A 13,675-nucleotide genomic window follows, 5' to 3' on the forward strand; every position below is an offset into this window, starting at 1 on the left:
CCCAGTGGCAGCCAGGAACAAAGATTAAACTCTATATGGAAGAACGTTCCTCAGCCATCAAGTGGCTGACAGAAAATATAGACAAGACAGATCATAGTACATAGTACATAGTACATAGTACATAGTACATAGTACATACTACATAGTACATAGTACATAGTACACTGGGGTCATTTAACTGAACAGAGTTGGTCCCACTTAGATACTGGCATCCATAGGCATGTGACTCTAGGACTCAGCTTCCCCTCTACATGATGTAAATGCAAGCTGTGATGGTCTATATTACCTGTCAACTAAAGAGGACTTGGCATCACCTGCAGGGCATAATCTTGATTAGACTAAATGAAGAGGAAGGCCAACCTTAACAGTTCATGGGGTTCGGAACTGTATTAAAATGTAAATGCTGAGTACCAGCATTCATCGCTCACGTTCTTCCTTCCTGCTGATGAAATGGCAGCCTCCTACTCCTGCCATTCTTTCCTTGCCATGATAGAATTCCCCTCAAAACTATGTGCTGAAAATAAATCCTTTTTCTTCCTTCTGTGGCCTCTGGTCAAGCATTTTATCTAAGTAGTGAAAAGTAAATGTCAAAACAGCTGATTCTCATTATATGTGCTGATCTTGTTCTAAAGTTGTAACAAACACTGAATTAGACAGAACTGAAGGAAATATAAGGTTAATTTGCTATGTGCCTTTGTCAGAACTTGTAGGCCAACCAGGTAATGTATAATCTCAGTTTATGAGAAGTAGTGTTCAAACATGTCATTGTCACCTGGCAAGGTAGCTCAGTGGTAGAGAACCTATCTAGCATGCATGAGGCCCTGGGGTTAATTTCAAGCATAGTAAAACAGTAAAAAAAAAAAAAAAAAAAAGACTGTACTTAATAGACATTTTGATTCATTAACATCAATATTGGCTCTTCCAATCCAAGAACATGGGATGTATATCTTGTGACATAGTAGTATAGCAACACTGGCTTGTTTTTGGGCCCATTTGCTTGAAATACCATTTTCCATCATTTCACCATAAGATACTATCTCTCTTATATGGAAAGGTAAGTTGTATAGAGGCAACAAACAAAAGGATCCTGACTTTTAATCCAGTCTGCAAGCCTGTGTATTTTGGTTGGGGCATTGAGTTCATTGATATTGAGTTGTTTTTTGAAAGGTATGTACTTATTCTCACCATCCTTCTTGTTTTGTGGTTCTCCCTGATTTCCCTTTAGTCTCTCATATTAACTATTACTTGAGTATGGTATATTTTTTCCTATTTCCTTATGTGTGCACTTTGCTTTCTCTTCAGTATGGAAGAGCCTGTCAAGTACTTCCTAGAGAGCCAGCTTAGTGGTCATATATCCCTTTATCCTATTTTTGTTGTGGAATGTCCTTATTCATCCATCAATTTAGATGGATAGCTTTGCTGTATAAAGTAATCTTGGTTGATAGTTATTATCTTTCAAAATTTGGAATATATCATTTGAAGCCCTTCTAGCTTTTAAAGTTTGTGTTGAGTAATCTACTGTTATCCTGATGAGCTTGCCTTTGTATGTGACTTGCTTTTTCTCTGTAACTGCTTTCAATATGTTTTCTTTGGTTTGCATGTTTAGTAGTTTAATTATATATATAACATATATATATATAATATATATAATATGACAAGGAGAGGTTCTCTAGAGGTTTTGTCTGCTTGGTGTTCCAAAAGCATCCTGTATCTGCACTGGCATCTCTTTCCCAATTTGAGAAAATTTTCTTCTATGGTTTTGTTGACAAAACCTACTATGCCTTTAGAGTAAAATTCTTCTCCTTCTACTATACCCTTTTTCTTATGTTTGATTTTTTTTCATAGTGTCCCAAATATCTTGGAATTCCCATTCATACCTTCTTACTAGCTTGTCTTTCTATTTGTTGGACTGCATTAAATCTTCTACCTGGTCTTCTAGTTTAGATATTCTGATCTCTCCTTCATCTATTCTATTGAGAATTTCTACAGAGTTTTACAGGTTCTAGGTCAGCCTGGGGCTTAGTGAGACCCTGCCCCATGAATGATAGAAGAAAAAAAAACAAGGGCAGCAACAAAGCATCAAAGGAAACCCCCAGTATATAGCTTAATTAAGAATTTCAAAGCCTACCGTCAATCAGATCTAACATATAACCTGCCCTGACATGGAAGTTGCAATTAGCACTTCCAATGCAGGCCTATATACCAGGCTTTGTGGTGGGTACTGACCTGGTGTAAGTAGGCCCTATTACCTTTTAAGATGGCTTTGATCTGAGCTATGCTACATGCCTGCTTGGGTCCCTTTTTACTGCACTGTGGGCTCAGCTAGGCTGGCTGGTTCAATGGGTCCACTAATCTGATCGCCTGTGATGGGTGCTGTGTGGCTGATCTCCTTTCCTCAGGTCTCTAGTAGTTGCAGGCACTGGTGGTCAGGGAAGGAGAGTCTGCAGAGAGTACCTGAAGTTGTTCAGGAGCTGCATAGCTGGTCCCTGCAATCCCCTTCTTCATGAGCTTCTCAGTTGGTCACTGCTATCTTCTCCTTCAAGTTTCTTAACTTTGCAAGGAGGCTGTTGTGAGTGGAAAATCCCTTTCCCTGGCTTCTGCAGCTCAGGCAGAACTTGGTGATTGCATGGATCAGTGCTCCTGTGGGATCAGGTTCTGCCTGCTTCTATGATCCCTAGAAGTCCCAGGTCCCTCCTGCTTCTCTACTGAGGATAATTCCCTACACATCTTCACTTTTTGATAAAAGAGTGTATTTTGCTGGTTTTCTGCTTATTTCTTCCCTAGGTTGCTTTGCCATGGCTACTATACCACCATCTTACTTGAAACTCCAGATATAATTTTTGATCACATGTCTATTTGAATTTCCAAACCCATTTAAATGAAGTGACCTATATGTTTCCACGAAGTTAAGAGTTCACTTTAAGACTGCTGGGAGACCTGGAAGTATACGTGTGAAGAAAAAGAAATGAATTACTTTGCAGTAAAATTTTTCCTCATTTTCCATTCTCAATCAGAAGCAACAATTCTTACAAAGACATAAATTATGCTATTTCCTCAATAAAATATTAATAAGACACAATAGTATTTCAATGTATTTTCTTTTTTACTTCAAAGAACCAGCTGGATTGGCCTCTGTTTCTACTTCATATTATAATGAACACAAAGGATCCTCTATATCTGGAATAGAATTTCCTTCCTAGAAAGTAAATATTTGATGATTGTGTAAGGAACTATAAAGATAATTTCCGGAGAGAATTTCTAGAAAGACATTTATGTGCCCTAGGCAAATGGATTAAGGTCATTTAAAAACTAAGCTTCCTTCTAAATCTGGCAAGGTGTGTCATTGTCTCCTAATTCTTCCTGTGCATTTCATTGCATTCAAACATTTTTAGGGTTCAGAGGCTAAGACTTGCTGGTCATTCATTCTTCTATCTGTCATCTATCTATTTTAGTTATCTTTAAGTCTTGTCCCAAACTCTGTCTTCTTTCATTATCAGCTTCAGTTCTGGGAAACCTTGGAGTTGTCCAGTCTCAAAAGCTTTTGTCTTCTTCCCCTTTATTTGTGTGTACACAGCAAACTCATGTAATTGCTTCTAACTAATGAGACTGCATTCCCAATGTTCAATGTGCCCATCATCCTTGTCCTAGCTGAGAGTCTCAGTTCTTGCAGTTTTGCATCCATCTCTCCCTCCTATCCACCCCCAACCATCCTGCCCATGGCTATGGAATCCATCTGTATAATGGACTATCTAGTTATCATACCATCTTCAGAGTTCTGCATTGCCTACCCTGTGCCCAAAGAGCAGTGTTCATGTTCTACCAGGTTTAGAGGAAAGGTGCTATCTGTAATTCTCCTGTTCAGCTAAATCTTCCAACTGACTTTCCTGGAGGTGGAACCATGCCAGCCCAGCTGCTTTCATCAGCCAGGAATCCTGACTGTGTTGGTCTCCTGCTTCACTCCCTTGGCCAGTATCTTCTTTTGCCATAAGTCATGGGGGATACATTGTTAGTGTATCCCAACTCCAAAGTATCTTTTCTCATGCACACTCCCACTATGGGCAATCTTCCTGCAGGGACCATCTGGCACCTTTGGATCCACAGTTACTTGTTGTAAAATTAATATTTTAAGACCAGATCCTTCAACAAGGTGCAGAGAGAGTTGGCATTGAGGAAGAAAATTGGAAGTGAAGCATTCAAAAGGAATGAAATTTGAGGTAGAAAGATACCAACTACATTGTAGAGTTCTCAGGAGGCAAAACAGAAGAACTTTCCCTGAGAAATTGCCTCACAGCCTCCATTTCTTCAGCCAACCTAACAGCAGAACTAGGCTCCTACTCTTAGAAAAGAAATTTCCTACCCATAGCTTAGAAAGAAGGCAATGTTTGGGCTCTAAGAACAAAGTGCAACATTTCTGGAGAATGGGCTTATAACTAATTTTGTGATCACCACATGCCTGTCGTCCCAGTTGATGTCGTCCTGTGTGTCTGAAGAAGTGACACCTCATGGCTGCAGTCCTGTAGCAAATAGCAAGGCAGGGAAAGGACTACATCCATGAGGGGCTTTTCCATTTGGGACTATTGGCTTCAAGAAAGACATATTCAGAAATAGAGCAAATTGTGAAGGGGACATGTGTTTAATGTACCACTTACTAGCATACAGAAATTAACTTCTTACCTTATTTTAAATATCTCTTAGAAATAGATGAGGGGAGGAACTCATGAGGTCCCACCCTTTCCAAAGGAGCTATTACCACTTAATAGTTGCTGTGAAAAGAGGAGTTATGTTCTTTGGTGGTATAGCCACTCTTAAGTTGCCCATGCATCAGTAAATAATTTCTGTCCATGCTCATGAAGCAATCCTGATTGAACTCAGTTGGTCAGTAGGTCATACACACACACACACACACACACACACACACACACACACACACAAGAGAGAGAGAGAGGAGAGAGAGAGAGAGAGAGAGAGAGAGAGAGAAGAAAGAGAAAGAGAGAGGGAAGGGAAGAAAAGGGAAATAAACTCATTTTTCTCAGTAGATTTCAGCATTATTTGCTTTATGGTGCCAGAATGAAATTTTAAAGCAGTAAGCTCATTAAAAAGGAGCAAGCAGAAACCTCTGCCTTCACTGTAGCCCATCACCTACATCTAGAAGAGAGGGAGTCAAGGGAGTAAAAGACATTGCTGCTACTATGACCATAGCTGATATTTCAATTTGTTGTTCTTGCTCTTTTGTTTTTGATAAAGGGTCTTGCTTTGTAGCTGATCACTAAAATAGCTAAGAGCTAAACTTTCAATAACCACATAGAACAAAGACTATAGAGTTTACAAAGTTAGTTCAGAAAGGTCTCCACATAGATACCCAGATTATATTACTTTAAAGAAATTACTTTAAATGTTGAGTATTCAACAACACAATTATAATGCTTTCAAAGAACCAAGAAAGTATGCTTCATATACAGAGAAAAAAACTTATAACAATTTTCCATGAGGAAGTCCAAATATTGGACTTACTAGACAAAATTTTTTGTTTGTTTTTTTCTCAATTTTTATTAACATTTTCCATTATTATAAATAATATCCCATGGAAATACCCTCCCCCCTCACTTTCCCCTTTGAAATTCCATTTTCCATCTTTTCCTCTCCCCATCTCAATCAGTCTCTCTTTTATTTTGATGTCATAATCTTTTCCTCCTCTTATGACGGCCTTGTGTAGGTAGTGTCAGGGACAGTGAGGTCATGGATATCCATGACATTTTGTGTCTGGAGAACCATGTTGTAAGGAGTCCTACCCTTCCTTTGGCTCTTACATTCTTTCTGCCACCTCTTCTGCATTAGACCCTGAGCCTTGGAAGGTGTGATCGAGATGTTACTCAGTACTCCAGTCACTTCTTTGCAGCACTATGGTACCTTCTGAGTCATCACAAGGACACTACCATCTGAAAAGAGAAGCTTCTCTACCCAAAGTGAGAGTAGCATTAATATAAGGGTATAAATATTTTTTTAAATTTAATTCATTAGTTTTCTTTTCAGTAAATACAGGCAGTTTGGTACCATTATTTAGGCTCATCTGTGATCTACCCCCTCCCATTAGACCCTCCTTGTTCATGAAAATGGGTCGTGCATTGTGGAGTTAGCCCCCAGTTATTGGTATGATCAATGTCTCTGCAAATCATGACCCAACATGTGACTCTGACATTCTTTCCGCCCCCTCTTCTGCAAAATTTCCCTGAGCCATGTTGGGTTCATTTTTGGTCTGCTTCAGTGCTGAGGTATTGGGGGCCTCTGAGGCTCTGGCTCTCTGATTTGGTAGGAGTTGATTTTTCTCTGCATTGATCTCCTTCCCCTTTGTGCTGGTATCCAGTTCACAGGAAAAGATCACCCTTGCTTATTTCGCCAGTTGTCCTTAGTTTCAGTTGGGCCCCTTTTGAGGTATGTTGGGGCAGCTCTCTTCCTAGGATCTGCATCTATCTGGAAAAGAGAAGCAGATTCTCCAACGGAGAGTAAGTTAGCACCGGAAAATTGAGATAACACTTACTTTTTTGATAGACAGTATGATAGGTTTAGGCCCTCTTATACCCCGTGATTGATGGTAGCTTGATATTGTAGAGTGGGCTTGTGTTTGGGTATGGTTCTGACTTGTTTCCCAGCTCCAGCTATGGATCTAGTACCACTGAGTGGATCAGTTAGCCAAATCAAGAGCAATTGGTTCCTCACCATGGCTGTGTACCACTATTGCACTTGTGTGGGCATCACATCCGGTTATTTGTTGCTAATTAGGTTAAACAATGTGTTGCTTGGACAGATCTTGGTCATTTCCCCCAGTCGCCTATGTAGCGCCTTCTGGCACTAGACACACTGACTGTCTGGGGACTGACTCTCTCCTGGCTTCCAGCCATGTCATTCCATTTTATGCATCAGCTGCGTATGGAGTCTTCAGCAATAGTGTCTTACCACTGGCCTTTGGTGGGTCATCAAGTACTCTGACAGAAGTCTGTCATTGTTTGGGGAAACCTTGTAGGTTTCTCTGATCAAAAGCTCATTGTGGATGGTAGGCTCAAGCTGGAAGTGGGGGTTACAGGTCAGTGTCCACTAAGAAATTGAGGAAAAAGAAAACTAATATACAAGAGTTAGAGAGGAGAGAGATAGAGGGGAGAGGGTGAGAGGGAGGGAGGGAAGGTGTAGGAGATTTAGGTCAGTCTTGATCCTACCCTCTCCAGGGTCTTGTGTATTAAGGAAGTGCTTACTGGGCAGTTTGATAATCATAGTATATACATTTTTCCAGACATCAGCAGATGTTACACCCCTAGGGCTCATGACTACCCCTGTTTTAAGTTTTCAGTATCAAGGATGTATTCCCCCATGGAGTAGACAAAAATTTTAAACTTGGTGCTTCAAATATATTCAAAGAACTACAAGAATCCATTCCTATAAAACTAAAAGAACTCACTGTCTATTTACCATTGATGGCACTGAGGAGGTTGTCTCGGTCTGTAGGTAGGAGGAAGTGTAGTGGGTCTTTTGACTACTTTGACCCCCTTGCTCAATACAAGGCCTCCAAGTGTTTTCTCTGTGTATCCTGTGGGAGCCAATGTAGCCTTGCACTGCAGCACATCCCCAGAATCAGGCAATGTCACACTGATTGATGGCCAGCTTTTCCCCAAAGGTCAAGGAGAAAAAGATTATGAGACCATATACTATCAATGACTTTTAGTTCCAGCGGCTTTTTTGGACAACAAATATGATCATGAAAAGTAAAGTGTTTTTTTTTTTTTTTTTGACCCAGATGATTCATACTTAGCTTATTCACAAAGATATGGTACAATTAAGTTTGGGGGATTTTTTTGTTTGTTTGTTTGCTTTTTTACCATGACACTGGTACCTTAAGAACTTTCTTTTGCACAGCTTCAAGAGTATTACTAATTCAAGATTCTAAACTGGCCGTGACAAAATAGTGATGGTTATTGGAAAATAAGCTGCTGCATGAACATATTATAGACTGCGAACTGACAGTCTGGAATCTTGCATTTGGGTCTTCAATACCAAAAATGAAGCAGAAGAAATATAATATGACATTGATTCCAATGAGGAAGAGATCGTCTTCTCCTTGCCACAGGATTAAACAATTAAATTTGGAATGTATATGCCACAGAATTAAACTATTAGATATGGAATGTGTATAAAAGAAATTCTTCCTAAATTTTGTGGGCCATACTGAAGAGTTCAGACATTGAACTTTTGTTCCAGATGGGAGCTAGATTGTAGTGTTAGCTTCATATGTCAAAATTCAGAGGGTGGGACACAAAAGATGATGGAAACACTACACAAATATCAAGGTGGCATCACAACTGGGTGTGCAAGTGTGCATTCTCCCTGACTCTTCTAAGTTGTGCTCATTTGAGCCAGTAAAGCAGTTATTGTTTGGAATGTGGATAAATATACTATGATATGGAAACTATGAGGATATCACCATAGGACTTTTCTCCTGGTGGAGCATTACTTGCTGCTACCCTTTATGGCAGTCACGTATATATCTAGGATCCACATAATGGAGATATTCTGATAGAACTTGGACACCTGGTTCCCCACCTACTACAATATTTGTTGGAGGAACAAACTACAGATGGGGGTAATCTGTGGATAGGCTACATGTTGCCAGCCTTGCTGACGCTAAAATGGCAAGGTCCTAGGAAAGTGAGTAGGTGTATCCAGTACACACTGCACCTTTCTTTTGAATATGTGTGTGTGTGTGTGTGTGTGTGTGTGTGTGTGTGTGTGTAGTGTGTGTGTGTAGTGTGTGTGTGTGTGTGTGTGTTTGTATGTGTGTACACATGTGGCCATGCAGGTATGCATGCAGGCTCATGTTCATGTGGATGCCAAATGTCAACGGGTGTCTTCTATCACACTTCACCTTATTTTCATGAGACAGGATTTCTCAGGAAGGCCAGAGTACACTCATTCAGCTAAGCAAATTAGATAGCAAGCTCTGGGGGCCATCTTACCTCAACTTCCCTGGTTGTGATTACAGGTATCTGCCACTGTGCTAAGCTTTTACTTGGTTACCAGGGATCTAAGTGCAGGTCCCCATGCCTGTGCAGTGTTGCATGGAACTTTCTCCCCAGGCAGCCATGAGCACACATCTATTTAACCCAGATATGGCTCAGATGACAGAACAAGGCATGATTATACCAGGATGACCAGTTGCTTACAGGAACTCAAAGGCAGCCCACCCCAGCATTGGTGGCAACTCACAGAACCTGCGTCTCTGGACCACACTACACACAACTGCTCAGTCTCTTTTCACCCTCGGCAGTTGTTTACTGACCCTACAACCCTGGGAAGGGGACTTTTGTGACCTTTTAAATTTTAGCCTTCCCAGCCTTATTTATTTCCTGTTCTTCCCTCTGCGAAGGAACATTTCAATTCAACGTTCCAGTCATGCAGAAATTGCTACACAACTGCAACAAGCATTGTCCACTGCAAGCCATCTCCCAGCTCTAGAAGCTGTACCTTTGAGCAACAGTCTTTGCTGTGACTTCTCAGATAATGGCAGGGTTTTGGCTGCTGGGGCACATGACAGGAGTTCATATTTTAGGTCAACTCCAAAACAAGCCTCTAGCCTTCAATATTCATGTGACATGCATATCTGAAGAGTGATGCCCAACCAATAAGTCCGGGAGCTGTCAATTCCTTCCAAAGTTTGGAGCTTCAGTTCCTAGTGTGTTTAGAAGAAAGATGGCTTCCTTCATAGTGAGGACTGGCAGAATACACTGTCAGACCTCAAGCTTTACTGACTACAAGTATCTGGTATTAAATGTTTCAGAGATGAAGGTAATATATTTATATGCTGCATGTTCATTAGGTGAGCTTTTAAAGGAATATTTACAGAATTTATAAAAATATTTCTAAACACATGTATAAAATTTTAAGATCAATTCTGAAAACATATTCACATATATTTACACATGAACTATAATGAGGTGAATGGACTTTTCTGCTTTCTAACTTTTAGTTCTGGACTTTTTCTTCTGTTTTTTTCTTCCTTTCTTTCTTCCTGTCTTTCTCTATTTCTTTCTTCTTTAGTTAGAATAAAGAGATTTAGGTAGCAATTGTTCTGGCATTTTCAAATACAATTTCTTTTTGTTGATTCCTGGTCCCGTGCTATCTTCAATCCCCTCCTCCCCACAATTTCTTCCCTCACCTAACATCCTCCCCTCCTTCTGTTCACATGTCATATGTGTCCCTTACTCTTCCTTAACCCCTCTTCCAGCTAATCTTTTGATACTTGCTTTTGGTTGCAGCTCTATTTTTGTAGGTTTTATCCATATTTTCCTCCTCTATGTACATACTTACAGATATTAAAAGCTAAGAGTCACATGTCAGAGAGAACATGAGGTTTTGATCTTTCTGAGTTTGTGTCACTTCTCATAATATGATTCCTTCCAGGTCCATCAATTTTTCTTCAAATTTAATAATTTTATTCTTCCCTACTGTTTAATAGAATTCCATTGCGTACATGACCCACACTTTTTATTACCTACTTAACTGATGATGGACATCTATGCTGATTCTAATTCTTAGGTTTTGTAAACTAAACTGTACTAAATATGGATATGCAAGTATCTCTATAGTAGACGGAGGATTCCTTAGACCAAAAGTAGTATACCTGGGTCGCATGAGAGTTCCATTTCTAATTTTTTTTTAGATACCTTCATACTGATTTCCATACACTAGTTCTGGTACTCTCTCCCACTGACAGTAAGTAAGGGTCCCTCATCCTCCACATCATTACTAACATTTGTTTTCAGTTATCTTACTAATCATTTTTATTGGGTGTGGTAGTTTTAATCAGATGTCTCCTATAAACTAATATGCCATGAATGCTTGGCCCCAGTTGATGGTAATTCTGGAAGTGTACCCTTTCTGGAAGAGGTGTTCCTGGGGGTGGACTTAGGGGTGTTATAGCCAGCTCCCCATTGCCAAAACTTGGTTCAGTCTCTTATTGCTGTTTTCCACCAGCTGTGACAGAGGTGATGCCAAACCTCTGTTCATGCTATGTTTTCCCCTGTCATCATGAAGCTCCCCTCAAGACTAGAAGACAAAACTTTCCTCCTACCAGCTGCCTTAAGTAGCTTTGTCCCAGCAATGAGAGGTCAACTACAACACTCAGATAAGATAGTATCTCAAGATTTTTTATTATGTCCCTGGTGACAAGAATGTTGAACCTTTTTTGTAGAACTTAGTAGCCATTTGTATTACTTTTGTGAGCATCATTGCTTACAATTGGTCTATTTAACTTATTGTTGTCATCCAGTTTTAACTGGATGTTATACATATGAGGAATTATGTCCATTTCTTCTAGTTTTCCAGCTTTTTGAAATATGTTTTCATCTAGTGATGTCTGAGACTTCATAGCAGTCTGTTGAAATGACTCCTTTTATGTCTCTGATTTGGCTAACTTGGGCCTTCTCTCTCCCTTGTGTTTGTTCAGCTAAGAGTTTATCAATCTTATTTATTTTCTCAAAGAACCAACTCTTCTTCATTTGCTTAATTCTCTGTATTTTTCTATTTCAATAATTTCTGCCCTAATTTTTACTATTTCTTGTCATCCATTGGGTTTGGAATTTATTCCCTTTTGTTTTCTAGGGCCTTTAGGTGGGACATTAGCTTGCTTATTTCAGATCTCTCATTTCCTGGTATGAGCACATATTGCTATATGCTTTCCTCTTAAGACCTTACCTGTTTCACAGAGGACCTAGTAGATTTTATTAGCATTTTTGTTTGTTTCTAAGAATTTTTAAATTTGCAATAGTCCATCATTCATTCAAAAGTGTGTTGTTCATTCTCCAAGAATTTGTGAGGTCTCCTAATTCCCTCTTATTGTTAATTTCTACACATATTCCACTGTGATCTCATGGGATACAAAGGATTACCCAATTTTTTAATTTTGTATTTTATGCATTTATTTGAAAGAGAGAGAGAAAGAAGCAGAAGAGGGAACAGGTACTTCAGGGCCTCTAGCCACCACAAACGACCTCCAGATGCATGTGCACCCTTGTGCATCTGGCTTTACAAAGGTACTGGGGAATTGAAACCGGCTCCTTTGGCTTGGCCAGCAGAAACCTTTACCACTAAGCCATCGCGCTGGCCTTCACCTCATTTTTTTTTTTTTTATATGTGTCAAGGTTTACTCTGTGACAAATTTTAGAGATAATTCTATGAGCTGCTGAAGAATATATATTACCTATCTGTTGGGTGGAATACTCTATAGATATCTGTTAAGTCCAGTTGATAATGGTATAATTTAACTCTGAAGTTTCTTTGCTGATTTTTAGATTTAAGTCTCCCAATATTACTATATATCTGGACCTATGTAACTTGGCAATGTTGAATATTTGTAGCTATCTGTTATTTATTTCCAGATTTGAAATTCTAGTTTCTTCCTTGCACTTTATATAGCTTAAAGTATTTGCCAAGCCCAGCTATGAACACTTGATACTTAGTTTTCCCCATAGGATAGTTTTTGCCTTATTAGAAGTCATGTATTCTCTTTTTACATTGCTTGATTTCCAGCTGATTCACTTAGCAGTTTGAGTGTGGACATGTCAATTGTTTCCTTACTACAGAAGTCATCCTATTATCTTATTGCTTATTTCTAAATCAAGTAATTCAACCAACAAGTAAATTTCCATGTACTCACTGGGTATGCATAATTATGAAAATTACTTTCTGTTAGAAAAATTCATTGTGTTTATGCAGCATCTGATGACAAATTTCTTAGAACTATATTTTTAAAAACTAGTAATGCATTTGTTACTGTGGAATCAAGAGTTACATCTTGTGCTGGAGGCATAGCTTATCCTTTAAGATGATTGCTTGTGAAGCCTATCTAAGTACCCACGTAAAGCAAGATACACAAGGTGGAGCATGCATCAGGAGTTCGTTTGCAGTGGCTAGAGACACTGTTGGACCCATTCTTCCTCTCTCTCTTTCTCAAATAAATAAATAAAATAGTTCTTAAAAGTCACATCTTATTATTTTAGACAGTCATACAACAATTTCATCAATATGGCCATGGTTCATTTGGCAACATCCTTTCTTGAATTTTGTACTTTGTTATATATTTATAATGGATTTTGGCTCTCTTAGATTTTGTAAAATTTCTTAAGACATAAGCTCAAATTAGATGGAAATTCTATGTCATAATTACATTTTAATTAATCTAAGAGCATATATATGCTAATTCCTTTTAATTTCTTTTGTAACCCATGTGTATTCTACTTTTTCTATTGTGATTTATCATTCAGCTCTACATGCCTAAAACAAGGCATAATGCAGCAGGAAAGACATTTAAATGTGACCTCATCCAGGACCCTCATTTGAAAGGCTATTGAACAGAATTTAGAGGAACTTAGGTGTCCAGATGCAAAGACACAAGGCTGTAATCCCTGCTGTTACATTACACACAAGGGACTTGCAGCTATTAAATATCGCAGTCAGATAATTTGCAGCCATTAATATTGTGGGTAACCTTGCTTCTAGCTAAATATTTCATAAATACCCATGTGAAGAGAAAGTGACATATTTATCTGACCAAAGACCCACAAGTCCCATTCAGCCCAAACTGGCTGAAACTACTTCCTATACCACAGTGCAGAAATAAAGTTGGCAAGCACTT

At 39.1% G+C, this 13,675-nt stretch overlaps 1 pseudogene; it reads left to right on the forward strand.

Moving 5' to 3' along the window:
* The first annotated feature begins 7,642 nt into the window (after window positions 1-7,642).
* The window catches only part of LOC123458693, an 81,369-nt pseudogene continuing 75,336 nt past the window's right edge, over window positions 7,643-13,675 (forward strand).

This window comes from Jaculus jaculus, chromosome 2, assembly GCF_020740685.1.
Source record: "Jaculus jaculus isolate mJacJac1 chromosome 2, mJacJac1.mat.Y.cur, whole genome shotgun sequence".
Classification (NCBI taxonomy): domain Eukaryota; kingdom Metazoa; phylum Chordata; class Mammalia; order Rodentia; family Dipodidae; genus Jaculus; species Jaculus jaculus.